Source organism: Chlamydotis macqueenii, chromosome W, assembly GCF_036417535.1.
Source record: "Chlamydotis macqueenii isolate bChlMac1 chromosome W, bChlMac1.mat, whole genome shotgun sequence".
Taxonomy (NCBI): Eukaryota; Metazoa; Chordata; class Aves; order Otidiformes; family Otididae; genus Chlamydotis; species Chlamydotis macqueenii.
In genome coordinates, this window is record NC_141592.1 from 8,806,421 (window position 1) to 8,819,466 (window position 13,046).

The window sequence follows — 13,046 nt, forward strand, 5'->3', positions numbered from 1 at the left end:
TTCTGGAGGACCTGCTGAGGTGGACCTTTTCTTTTCTGGTGGACCTTTTCTTTTCTGGTGGACCTTTTCTTTTCTGGAGGACCTGCTGAGGTGGACCGTTTCTTTTCTGGAGGACCTTTTCTTTTCTGGAGGACCTTTTCTTTTCTGGAGGACCTGCTGAGGTGGACCTTTTCTTTTCTGGAGGACCTTTTCTTTTCTGGAGGACCTTTTCTTTTCTGGAGGACCTGCTGAGGTGGACCTTTTCTTTTCTGGAGGGCCTTTTCTTTTCTGGAGGACCTTTTCTTTTCTGGAGAACCTTTTATTTTCTAGAGGACCTGCTGAGGTGGACCTTTTCTTTTCTGGAGGACCTGCTGAGGTGGACCTTTTTGTTTTCTGGAGGACCTTTTCTTTTCTGGAGGACCTTTTCTTTTCTGGAGGACCTGCTGAGGTGGACCTTTTCTTTTCTGGTGGACCTTTTCTTTTCTGGAGGACCTGATGAGGTGGACCTTTTCTTTTCTAAAGGACAGTTTCTTTTCTGGAGGACCTTTTCTTTTCTGGAGCACCTTTTCTTTTCTGGAGGACCTGCTGAGGTGGACCTTTTCTTTTCTGGAGGACCTTTTCTGGAGGACCTGCTGAGGTGGACCTTTTCTTTTCTGGAGGACCTTTTCTTTTCTGGAGGACCCGCAGAGGTGGACCTTTTCTTTTCTGGAGGACCTGCTGATGTGGACCTTTTCTTTTCTGGTGGACCTTTTCTTTTCTGGAGGACCTGCTGAGGTGGACCTTTTCTTTTCTGGAGGACCTGCTGAGGTGGACCTTTTCTTTTCTGGAGGACCTTTTCTTTTCTGGAGGACCTGCTGTGGTGGACCTTTTCTTTTCTGGAGGACCTTTTCTTTTCTGGAGGACCTTTTCTTTTCTGGAGGACCTGCTGAGGTGGACCTTTTCTTTTCTGGAAAACCTTTTCTTTTCTGGAGGACCTGCTGAGGTGGACCTTTTCTTTTCTGGAGGACCTTTTCTTTTCTGGAGGACCTGCTGAGGTGGACCTTTTCTTTTCTGGAGGATCTTTTCTTTTCTGGAGGACCTTTTCTTTTCCGTAGGACCTGCTGAGGTGGACCTTTTCTTTTCTGGAGGACCTGCTGAGGTGGACCTTTTCTTTTCTGGAGGACCTTTTCTTTTCTGGAGGACCTTTTCTTTTCTGGAGGACCTTTTCTTTTCTGGAGGACCTGCTGAGGTGGACCTTTTCTTTTCTGGATGACCTGATGAGGTGGACCTTTTCTTTTCTGGTGGACCTTTTCTTTTCTGGAGGACCTTTTCTTTTCTGGAGGACCTGCTGAGGTGGACCTTTTCTTTTCTGGAGGACCTTTTCTTTTCTGGAGGACCTTTTCTTTTCTGGAGGACCTGCTGAGGTGGACCTTTTCTTTTCTGGAGGACCTTTTCTTTTCTGGAGGACCTTTTCTTTTGTGGAGGACCTGCTGAGGTGGACCTTTTCTTTTCTGGAGGACCTTTTCTTTTCTGGAGGACCTGCTGAGGTGGACCTTTTCTTTTCTGGAGGACCTTTTCTTTTCTGGTGGACCTTTTCTTTTCTGGAGGACCTTTTCTTTTCTGGAGGACCTGCTGAGGTGGACCTTTTCTTTTCTGGATGACCTGATGAGGTGGACCTTTTCTTTTCTGGTGGACCTTTTCTTTTCTGGAGGACCTTTTCTTTTCTGGAGGACCTGCTGAGGTGGACCTTTTCTTTTCTGGAGGACCTTTTCTTTTCTGGAGGACCTTTTCTTTTCTGGAGGACCTGCTGAGGTGGACCTTTTCTTTTCTGGAGGACCTTTTCTTTTCTGGAGGACCTTTTCTTTTGTGGAGGACCTGCTGAGGTGGACCTTTTCTTTTCTGGAGGACCTTTTCTTTTCTGGAGGACCTGCTGAGGTGGACCTTTTCTTTTCTGGAGGACCTTTTCTTTTCTGGTGGACCTTTTCTTTTCTGGAGGACCTTTTCTTTTCTGGAGGACCTGCTCAGGTGGACCTTTTCTTTTCTGGAGGACCTTTTCTTTTCTGGAGGACCTTTTCTTTTCTGGAGGACCTGCTGAGGTGGACCTTTTCTTTTCTGGAGGACCTTTTCTTTTCGGGAGGACCTTTTCTTTTCCGTAGGACCTGCTGAGGTGGACCTTTTCTTTTCTGGAGGACCTGCTGAGGTGGACCTTTTCTTTTCTGGAGGACCTGATGAGGTGGACCTTTTCTTTTCTGGTGGACCTTTTCTTTTCTGGAGGACCTTTTCTTTTCTGGAGGACCTGCTGAGGTGGACCTTTTCTTTTCTGGAGGACCTTTTCTTTTCTGGAGGACCTTTTCTTTTCTGGAGGACCTGCTGAAATGGACCTTTTCTTTTCTGGAGGACCTTTTCTTTTCTGGAGGACCTTTTCTTTTCTGGAGGACCTGCTGAGGTGGACCTTTTCTTTTCTGGAGGACCTGATGAGGTGGACCTTTTCTGGTGGACCTTTTCTTTTCTGGAGGACCTTTTCTTTTCTGGAGGACCTGCTGAGGTGGACCTTTTCTTTTCTGGAGGACCTTTTCTTTTCTGGAGGACCTTTTCTTTTCCGTAGGACCTGCTGAGGTGGACCTTTTCTTTTCTGGAGGACCTGATGAGGTGGACCTTTTCTTTTCTGGTGGACCTTTTCTTTTCTGGAGGACCTTTTCTTTTCTGGAGGACCTGCTGAGGTGGACCTTTTCTTTTCTGGAGGACCTTTTCTTTTCTGGAGGACCTTTTCTTTTCTGGAGGACCTGCTGAGGTGGACCTTTTCTTTTCTGGAGGATCTGCTGAGGTGGACCTTTTCTTTTCTGGAGGACCTTGTCTTTTCTGGAGGACCTTTTCTTTTCTGGAGGACCCGCAGAGGTGGACCTTTTCTTTTCTGGAGGACCTGCTGATGTGGACCTTTTCTTTTCTGGTGGACCTTTTCTTTTCTGGAGGACCTGCTGAGGTGGACCTTTTCTTTTCTGGAGGACCTGCTGAGGTGGACCTTTTCTTTTCTGGAGGACCTTTTCTTTTCTGCAGGACCTGCTGTGGTGGACCTTTTCTTTTCTGGAGGACCTTTTCTTTTCTGGAGGACCTTTTCTTTTCTGGAGGACCTGCTGAGGTGGACCTTTTCTTTTCTGGAAAACCTTTTCTTTTCTGGAAGACCTGCTGAGGTGGACCTTTTCTTTTCTGGAGGACCTTTTCTTTTCTGGAGGACCTTTTCTTGTCTGGAGGACCTGCTGAGGTGGACCTTTTCTTTTCTGGAGGACCTGCTGAGGTGGACCTTTTTCTTTTCTGGAGGACCTGCTGAGGTGGACCTTCTTCTTTTCTGGAGGACCTGCTGAGGTGGACCTTTTCTTTTCTGGAGGACCTTTTCTTTTTTGGAGGACCTGCTGAGGTGGAACTTCTCTTTTGTGGAGGACCTGCTGAGGTGGACCTTTTCTTTTCTGGAGGACCTTTTCTTTTCTGGAGGACCTTTTCTTTTCTGGAGGACCTGCTGAGGTGGACCTTTTCTTTTCTGGAGGACCTTTTCTTTTCTGGAGGACCTTTTCTTTTCTGGAGGACCTGCTGAGGTGGACCTTGTCTTTTCTGGAGGACCTGCTGAGGTGGACCTTGTCTTTTCTGGAGGACCTTGTCTTTTCTGGAGGACCTGCTGAGGTGGACCTTTTCTTTTCTGGAGGACCTTTTCTTTTCTGGAGGACCTTTTCTTTTCTGGAGGACCTGCTGAGGTGGACCTTTTCTTTTCTGGTGGACCTTTTCTTTTCTGGAGGACCTTTTCTTTTCTGGAGGACCTGCTGAGGTGGACCTTTTCTTTTCTGGAGGACCTTTTCTTTTCTGGTGGACCTTTTCTTTTCTGGAGGACCTGCTGAGGTGGACCGTTTCTTTTCTGGAGGACCGTTTCTTTTCTGGAGGACCGTTTCTTTTCTGGAGGACCTGCTGAGGTGGACCTTTTCTTTTCTGGAGCACCTTTTCTTTTCTGGAGCACCTTTTCTTTTCTGGAGCACCTTTTCTTTTCTGGAGGACCTGCTGAGGTGGACCTTTTCTTTTCTGGAGGACCTTTTCTTTTCTGGAGGACCTTTTCTTTTCTGGAGCACCTTTTATTTTCTAGAGGACCTGCTGAGGTGGACCTTTTCTTTTCTGGAGGACCTGCTGAGGTGGACCTTTTTGTTTTCTGGAGGACCTTTTCTTTTCTGGAGGACCTTTTCTTTTCTGGAGGACCTTTTCTTTTCTGGAGGACCTGCTGAGGTGGACCTTTTCTTTTCTGGAGGACCTTTTCTTTTCTGGAGGACCTTTTCTTTTGTGGAGGACCTGCTGAGGTGGACCTTTTCTTTTCTGGAGGACCTTTTCTTTTCTGGAGGACCTGCTGAGGTGGACCTTTTCTTTTCTGGAGGACCTTTTCTTTTCTGGTGGACCTTTTCTTTTCTGGAGGACCTTTTCTTTTCTGGAGGACCTGCTGAGGTGGACCTTTTCTTTTCTGGATGACCTGATGAGGTGGACCTTTTCTTTTCTGGTGGACCTTTTCTTTTCTGGAGGACCTTTTCTTTTCTGGAGGACCTGCTGAGGTGGACCTTTTCTTTTCTGGAGGACCTTTTCTTTTCTGGAGGACCTTTTCTTTTCTGGAGGACCTGCTGAGGTGGACCTTTTCTTTTCTGGAGGACCTTTTCTTTTCTGGAGGACCTTTTCTTTTGTGGAGGACCTGCTGAGGTGGACCTTTTCTTTTCTGGAGGACCTTTTCTTTTCTGGAGGACCTGCTGAGGTGGACCTTTTCTTTTCTGGAGGACCTTTTCTTTTCTGGTGGACCTTTTCTTTTCTGGAGGACCTTTTCTTTTCTGGAGGACCTGCTCAGGTGGACCTTTTCTTTTCTGGAGGACCTTTTCTTTTCTGGAGGACCTTTTCTTTTCTGGAGGACCTGCTGAGGTGGACCTTTTCTTTTCTGGAGGACCTTTTCTTTTCGGGAGGACCTTTTCTTTTCCGTAGGACCTGCTGAGGTGGACCTTTTCTTTTCTGGAGGACCTGCTGAGGTGGACCTTTTCTTTTCTGGAGGACCTGATGAGGTGGACCTTTTCTTTTCTGGTGGACCTTTTCTTTTCTGGAGGACCTTTTCTTTTCTGGAGGACCTGCTGAGGTGGACCTTTTCTTTTCTGGAGGACCTTTTCTTTTCTGGAGGACCTTTTCTTTTCTGGAGGACCTGCTGAAATGGACCTTTTCTTTTCTGGAGGACCTTTTCTTTTCTGGAGGACCTTTTCTTTTCTGGAGGACCTGCTGAGGTGGACCTTTTCTTTTCTGGAGGACCTGATGAGGTGGACCTTTTCTGGTGGACCTTTTCTTTTCTGGAGGACCTTTTCTTTTCTGGAGGACCTGCTGAGGTGGACCTTTTCTTTTCTGGAGGACCTTTTCTTTTCTGGAGGACCTTTTCTTTTCCGTAGGACCTGCTGAGGTGGACCTTTTCTTTTCTGGAGGACCTGATGAGGTGGACCTTTTCTTTTCTGGTGGACCTTTTCTTTTCTGGAGGACCTTTTCTTTTCTGGAGGACCTGCTGAGGTGGACCTTTTCTTTTCTGGAGGACCTTTTCTTTTCTGGAGGACCTTTTCTTTTCTGGAGGACCTTTTCTTTTCTGGAGGACCTGCTGAGGTGGACCTTTTCTTTTCTGGAGGATCTGCTGAGGTGGACCTTTTCTTTTCTGGAGGACCTTGTCTTTTCTGGAGGACCTTTTCTTTTCTGGAGGACCCGCAGAGGTGGACCTTTTCTTTTCTGGAGGACCTGCTGATGTGGACCTTTTCTTTTCTGGTGGACCTTTTCTTTTCTGGAGGACCTGCTGAGGTGGACCTTTTCTTTTCTGGAGGACCTGCTGAGGTGGACCTTTTCTTTTCTGGAGGACCTTTTCTTTTCTGCAGGACCTGCTGTGGTGGACCTTTTCTTTTCTGGAGGACCTTTTCTTTTCTGGAGGACCTTTTCTTTTCTGGAGGACCTGCTGAGGTGGACCTTTTCTTTTCTGGAAAACCTTTTCTTTTCTGGAAGACCTGCTGAGGTGGACCTTTTCTTTTCTGGAGGACCTTTTCTTTTCTGGAGGACCTTTTCTTGTCTGGAGGACCTGCTGAGGTGGACCTTTTCTTTTCTGGAGGACCTGCTGAGGTGGACCTTTTTCTTTTCTGGAGGACCTGCTGAGGTGGACCTTCTTCTTTTCTGGAGGACCTGCTGAGGTGGACCTTTTCTTTTCTGGAGGACCTTTTCTTTTTTGGAGGACCTGCTGAGGTGGAACTTCTCTTTTGTGGAGGACCTGCTGAGGTGGACCTTTTCTTTTCTGGAGGACCTTTTCTTTTCTGGAGGACCTTTTCTTTTCTGGAGGACCTGCTGAGGTGGACCTTTTCTTTTCTGGAGGACCTTTTCTTTTCTGGAGGACCTTTTCTTTTCTGGAGGACCTGCTGAGGTGGACCTTGTCTTTTCTGGAGGACCTGCTGAGGTGGACCTTGTCTTTTCTGGAGGACCTTGTCTTTTCTGGAGGACCTGCTGAGGTGGACCTTTTCTTTTCTGGAGGACCTTTTCTTTTCTGGAGGACCTTTTCTTTTCTGGAGGACCTGCTGAGGTGGACCTTTTCTTTTCTGGTGGACCTTTTCTTTTCTGGAGGACCTTTTCTTTTCTGGAGGACCTGCTGAGGTGGACCTTTTCTTTTCTGGAGGACCTTTTCTTTTCTGGTGGACCTTTTCTTTTCTGGAGGACCTGCTGAGGTGGACCGTTTCTTTTCTGGAGGACCGTTTCTTTTCTGGAGGACCGTTTCTTTTCTGGAGGACCTGCTGAGGTGGACCTTTTCTTTTCTGGAGCACCTTTTCTTTTCTGGAGCACCTTTTCTTTTCTGGAGCACCTTTTCTTTTCTGGAGGACCTGCTGAGGTGGACCTTTTCTTTTCTGGAGGACCTTTTCTTTTCTGGAGGACCTTTTCTTTTCTGGAGCACCTTTTATTTTCTAGAGGACCTGCTGAGGTGGACCTTTTCTTTTCTGGAGGACCTGCTGAGGTGGACCTTTTTGTTTTCTGGAGGACCTTTTCTTTTCTGGAGGACCTTTTCTTTTCTGGAGGACCTTTTCTTTTCTGGAGGACCTGCTGAGGTGGACCTTTTCTTTTCTGGTGGACCTTTTCTTTTCTGGAGGACCTGATGAGGTGGACCTTTTCTTTTCTAAAGGACAGTTTCTTTTCTGGAGGACCTTTTCTTTTCTGGAGCACCTTTTCTTTTCTGGAGGACCTGCTGAGGTGGACCTTTTCTTTTCTGGAGGACCTTTTCTGGAGGACCTGCTGAGGTGGACCTTTTCTTTTCTGGAGGACCTTTTCTTTTCTGGAGGACCCGCAGAGGTGGACCTTTTCTTTTCTGGAGGACCTGCTGATGTGGACCTTTTCTTTTCTGGTGGACCTTTTCTTTTCTGGAGGACCTGCTGAGGTGGACCTTTTCTTTTCTGGAGGACCTGCTGAGGTGGACCTTTTCTTTTCTGGAGGACCTTTTCTTTTCTGGAGGACCTGCTGTGGTGGACCTTTTCTTTTCTGGAGGACCTTTTCTTTTCTGGAGGACCTTTTCTTTTCTGGAGGACCTGCTGAGGTGGACCTTTTCTTTTCTGGAAAACCTTTTCTTTTCTGGAGGACCTGCTGAGGTGGACCTTTTCTTTTCTGGAGGACCTTTTCTTTTCTGGAGGACCTGCTGAGGTGGACCTTTTCTTTTCTGGAGGATCTTTTCTTTTCTGGAGGACCTTTTCTTTTCCGTAGGACCTGCTGAGGTGGACCTTTTCTTTTCTGGAGGACCTGCTGAGGTGGACCTTTTCTTTTCTGGAGGACCTTTTCTTTTCTGGAGGACCTTTTCTTTTCTGGAGGACCTTTTCTTTTCTGGAGGACCTGCTGAGGTGGACCTTTTCTTTTCTGGATGACCTGATGAGGTGGACCTTTTCTTTTCTGGTGGACCTTTTCTTTTCTGGAGGACCTTTTCTTTTCTGGAGGACCTGCTGAGGTGGACCTTTTCTTTTCTGGAGGACCTTTTCTTTTCTGGAGGACCTTTTCTTTTCTGGAGGACCTGCTGAGGTGGACCTTTTCTTTTCTGGAGGACCTTTTCTTTTCTGGAGGACCTTTTCTTTTGTGGAGGACCTGCTGAGGTGGACCTTTTCTTTTCTGGAGGACCTTTTCTTTTCTGGAGGACCTGCTGAGGTGGACCTTTTCTTTTCTGGAGGACCTTTTCTTTTCTGGAGGACCTTTTCTTTTCTGGAGGACCTGCTGAGGTGGACCTTTTCTTTTCTGGAGGACCTGATGAGGTGGACCTTTTCTTTTCTGGTGGACCTTTTCTTTTCTGGAGGACCTTTTCTTTTCTGGAGGACCTGCTCAGGTGGACCTTTTCTTTTCTGGAGGACCTTTTCTTTTCTGGAGGACCTTTTCTTTTCTGGAGGACCTGCTGAGGTGGACCTTTTCTTTTCTGGAGGACCTTTTCTTTTCGGGAGGACCTTTTCTTTTCCGTAGGACCTGCTGAGGTGGACCTTTTCTTTTCTGGAGGACCTTTTCTTTTCTGGAGGACCTTTTCTTTTCTGGAGGACCTGCTCAGGTGGACCTTTTCTTTTCTGGAGGACCTTTTCTTTTCTGGAGGACCTGCTCAGGTGGACCTTTTCTTTTCTGGAGGACCTTTTCTTTTCTGGAGGACCTTGTCTTTTCTGGAGGACCTGCTGAGGTGGACCTTTTCTTTTCTGGTGGACCTTTTCTTTTCTGGTGGACCTTTTCTTTTCTGGAGGACCTGCTGAGGTGGACCGTTTCTTTTCTGGAGGACCTTTTCTTTTCTGGAGGACCTTTTCTTTTCTGGAGGACCTGCTGAGGTGGACCTTTTCTTTTCTGGAGGACCTTTTCTTTTCTGGAGGACCTTTTCTTTTCTGGAGGACCTGCTGAGGTGGACCTTTTCTTTTCTGGAGGGCCTTTTCTTTTCTGGAGGACCTTTTCTTTTCTGGAGGACCTGCTGAGGTGGACCTTTTCTTTTCTGGAGGACCTTTTCTTTTCTGGAGCACCTTTTCTTTTCTGGAGCACCTTTTATTTTCTAGAGGACCTGCTGAGGTGGACCTTTTCTTTTCTGGAGGACCTGCTGAGGTGGACCTTTTTGTTTTCTGGAGGACCTTTTCTTTTCTGGAGGACCTTTTCTTTTCTGGAGGACCTTTTCTTTTCTGGAGGACCTGCTGAGGTGGACCTTTTCTTTTCTGGTGGACCTTTTCTTTTCTGGAGGACCTGATGAGGTGGACCTTTTCTTTTCTAAAGGACAGTTTCTTTTCTGGAGGACCTTTTCTTTTCTGGAGCACCTTTTCTTTTCTGGAGGACCTGCTGAGGTGGACCTTTTCTTTTCTGGAGGACCTTTTCTGGAGGACCTGCTGAGGTGGACCTTTTCTTTTCTGGAGGACCTTTTCTTTTCTGGAGGACCCGCAGAGGTGGACCTTTTCTTTTCTGGAGGACCTGCTGATGTGGACCTTTTCTTTTCTGGTGGACCTTTTCTTTTCTGGAGGAACTGCTGAGGTGGACCTTTTCTTTTCTGGAGGACCTGCTGAGGTGGACCTTTTCTTTTCTGGAGGACCTTTTCTTTTCTGGAGGACCTGCTGTGGTGGACCTTTTCTTTTCTGGAGGACCTTTTCTTTTCTGGAGGACCTTTTCTTTTCTGGAGGACCTGCTGAGGTGGACCTTTTCTTTTCTGGAAAACCTTTTCTTTTCTGGAGGACCTGCTGAGGTGGACCTTTTCTTTTCTGGAGGACCTTTTCTTTTCTGGAGGACCTGCTGAGGTGGACCTTTTCTTTTCTGGAGGATCTTTTCTTTTCTGGAGGACCTTTTCTTTTCCGTAGGACCTGCTGAGGTGGACCTTTTCTTTTCTGGAGGACCTGCTGAGGTGGACCTTTTCTTTTCTGGAGGACCTTTTCTTTTCTGGAGGACCTTTTCTTTTCTGGAGGACCTTTTCTTTTCTGGAGGACCTGCTGAGGTGGACCTTTTCTTTTCTGGATGACCTGCTGAGGTGGACCTTTTCTTTTCTGGTGGACCTTTTCTTTTCTGGAGGACCTTTTCTTTTCCGTAGGACCTGCTGAGGTGGACCTTTTCTTTTCTGGAGGACCTTTTCTTTTCTGGAGGACCTGCTGAGGTGGACCTTTTCTTTTCTGGAGGACCTTTTCTTTTCTGGAGGACCTTTTCTTTTGTGGAGGACCTGCTGAGGTGGACCTTTTCTTTTCTGGAGGACCTTTTCTTTTCTGGAGGACCTGCTGAGGTGGACCTTTTCTTTTCTGGAGGACCTTTTCTTTTCTGGAGGACCTTTTCTTTTCTGGAGGACCTGCTGAGGTGGACCTTTTCTTTTCTGGAGGACCTGATGAGGTGGACCTTTTCTTTTCTGGTGGACCTTTTCTTTTCTGGAGGACCTTTTCTTTTCTGGAGGACCTGCTCAGGTGGACCTTTTCTTTTCTGGAGGACCTTTTCTTTTCTGGAGGACCTTTTCTTTTCTGGAGGACCTGCTGAGGTGGACCTTTTCTTTTCTGGAGGACCTTTTCTTTTCGGGAGGACCTTTTCTTTTCCGTAGGACCTGCTGAGGTGGACCTTTTCTTTTCTGGAGGACCTGCTGAGGTGGACCTTTTCTTTTCTGGAGGACCTGATGAGGTGGACCTTTTCTTTTCTGGTGGACCTTTTCTTTTCTGGAGGACCTTTTCTTTTCTGGAGGACCTGCTGAGGTGGACCTTTTCTTTTCTGGAGGACCTTTTCTTTTCTGGAGGACCTTTTCTTTTCTGGAGGACCTGCTGAGGTGGACCTTTTCTTTTCTGGAGGACCTTTTCTTTTCTGGAGGACCTTTTCTTTTCTGGAGGACCTGCTGAGGTGGACATTTTCTTTTCTGGAGGACCTTTTCTTTTCTGGAGGACCTGCTGAGGTGGACCTTTTCTTTTCTGGAGGACCTTTTCTTTTCTGGAGGACCTTTTCTTTTCTGGAGGACCTGCTGAGTTGGACCTTTTCTTTTCTGGAGGACCTGATGAGGTGGACCTTTTCTTTTCTGGAGGACCTTTTCTTTTCTGGAGGACCTTTTCTTTTCTGGAGGACCTGCTCAGGTGGACCTTTTCTTTTCTGGAGGACCTTTTCTTTTCTGGAGGACCTTTTCTTTTCTGGAGGACCTGCTGAGGTGGACCTTTTCTTTTCTGGAGGACCTTTTCTTTTCGGGAGGACCTTTTCTTTTCCGTAGGACCTGCTGAGGTGGACCTTTTCTTTTCTGGAGGACCTGCTGAGGTGGACCTTTTCTTTTCTGGAGGACCTGATGAGGTGGACCTTTTCTTTTCTGGTGGACCTTTTCTTTTCTGGAGGACCTTTTCTTTTCTGGAGGACCTGCTGAGGTGGACCTTTTCTTTTCTGGAGGACCTTTTCTTTTCTGGAGGACCTTTTCTTTTCTGGAGGACCTGCTGAGGTGGACCTTTTCTTTTCTGGAGGACCTTTTCTTTTCTGGAGGACCTTTTCTTTTCTGGAGGACCTGCTGAGGTGGACCTTTTCTTTTCTGGAGGACCTTTTCTTTTCTGGAGGACCTGCTGAGGTGGACCTTTTCTTTTCTGGAGGACCTTTTCTTTTCTGGAGGACCTTTTCTTTTCTGGAGGACCTGCTGAGGTGGACCTTTTCTTTTCTGGAGGACCTGATGAGGTGGACCTTTTCTTTTCTGGTGGACCTTTTCTTTTCTGGAGGACCTTTTCTTTTCTGGAGGACCTGCTGAGGTGGACCTTTTCTTTTCTGGAGGACCTTTTCTTTTCTGGAGGACCTTTTCTTTTCCGTAGGACCTGCTGAGGTGGACCTTTTCTTTTCTGGAGGACCTGATGAGGTGGACCTTTTCTTTTCTGGTGGACCTTTTCTTTTCTGGAGGACCTTTTCTTTTCTGGAGGACCTGCTGAGGTGGACCTTTTCTTTTCTGGAGGACCTTTTCTTTTCTGGAGGACCTTTTCTTTTCTGGAGGACCTGCTGAGGTGGACCTTTTCTTTTCTGGAGGATCTGCTGAGGTGGACCTTTTCTTTTCTGGAGGACCTTGTCTTTTCTGGAGGACCTTTTCTTTTCTGGAGGACCCGCAGAGGTGGACCTTTTCTTTTCTGGAGGACCTGCTGATGTGGACCTTTTCTTTTCTGGTGGACCTTTTCTTTTCTGGAGGACCTGCTGAGGTGGACCTTTTCTTTTCTGGAGGACCTGCTGAGGTGGACCTTTTCTTTTCTGGAGGACCTTTTCTTTTCTGGAGGACCTGCTGTGGTGGACCTTTTCTTTTCTGGAGGACCTTTTCTTTTCTGGAGGACCTTTTCTTTTCTGGAGGACCTGCTGAGGTGGACCTTTTCTTTTCTGGAAAACCTTTTCTTTTCTGGAGGACCTGCTGTGGTGGACCTTTTCTTTTCTGGAGGACCTTTTCTTTTCTGGAGGACCTTTTCTTTTCTGGAGGACCTGCTGAGGTGGACCTTTTCTTTTCTGGAGGATCTTTTCTTTTCTGGAGGACCTTTTCTTTTCCGTAGGACCTGCTGAGGTGGACCTTTTCTTTTCTGGAGGACCTGCTGAGGTGGACCTTTTCTTTTCTGGAGGACCGTTTCTTTTCTGGAGGACCTTTTCTTTTCTGGAGGACCTTTTCTTTTCTGGAGGACCTGCTGAGGTGGACCTTTTCTTTTCTGGAGGACCTGATGAGGTGGACCTTTTCTTTTCTGGTGGACCTTTTCTTTTCTGGAGGACCTGCTGAGGTGGACCTTTTCTTTTCTGGAGGACCTTTTCTTTTCTGGAGGACCTTTTCTTTTCTGGAGGACCTGCTGTGGTGGACCTTTTCTTTTCTGGAGGACCTTTTCTTTTCTGGAGGACCTTTTCTTTTGTGGAGGACCTGCTGAGGTGGACCTTTTCTTTTCTGGAGGACCTTTTCTTTTCTGGAGGACCTGCTGAGGTGGACCTTTTCTTTTCTGGAGGACCTTTTCTTTTCTGGAGGACCTTTTCTTTTCTGGAGGACCTGCTGAGGTGGACCTTTTCTTTTCTGGAGGACCTGATGAGGTGGACCTTTTCTTTTCTGGTGGACCTTTTCTTTTCTGGAGGACCTTTTCTTTTCTGGAGGACCT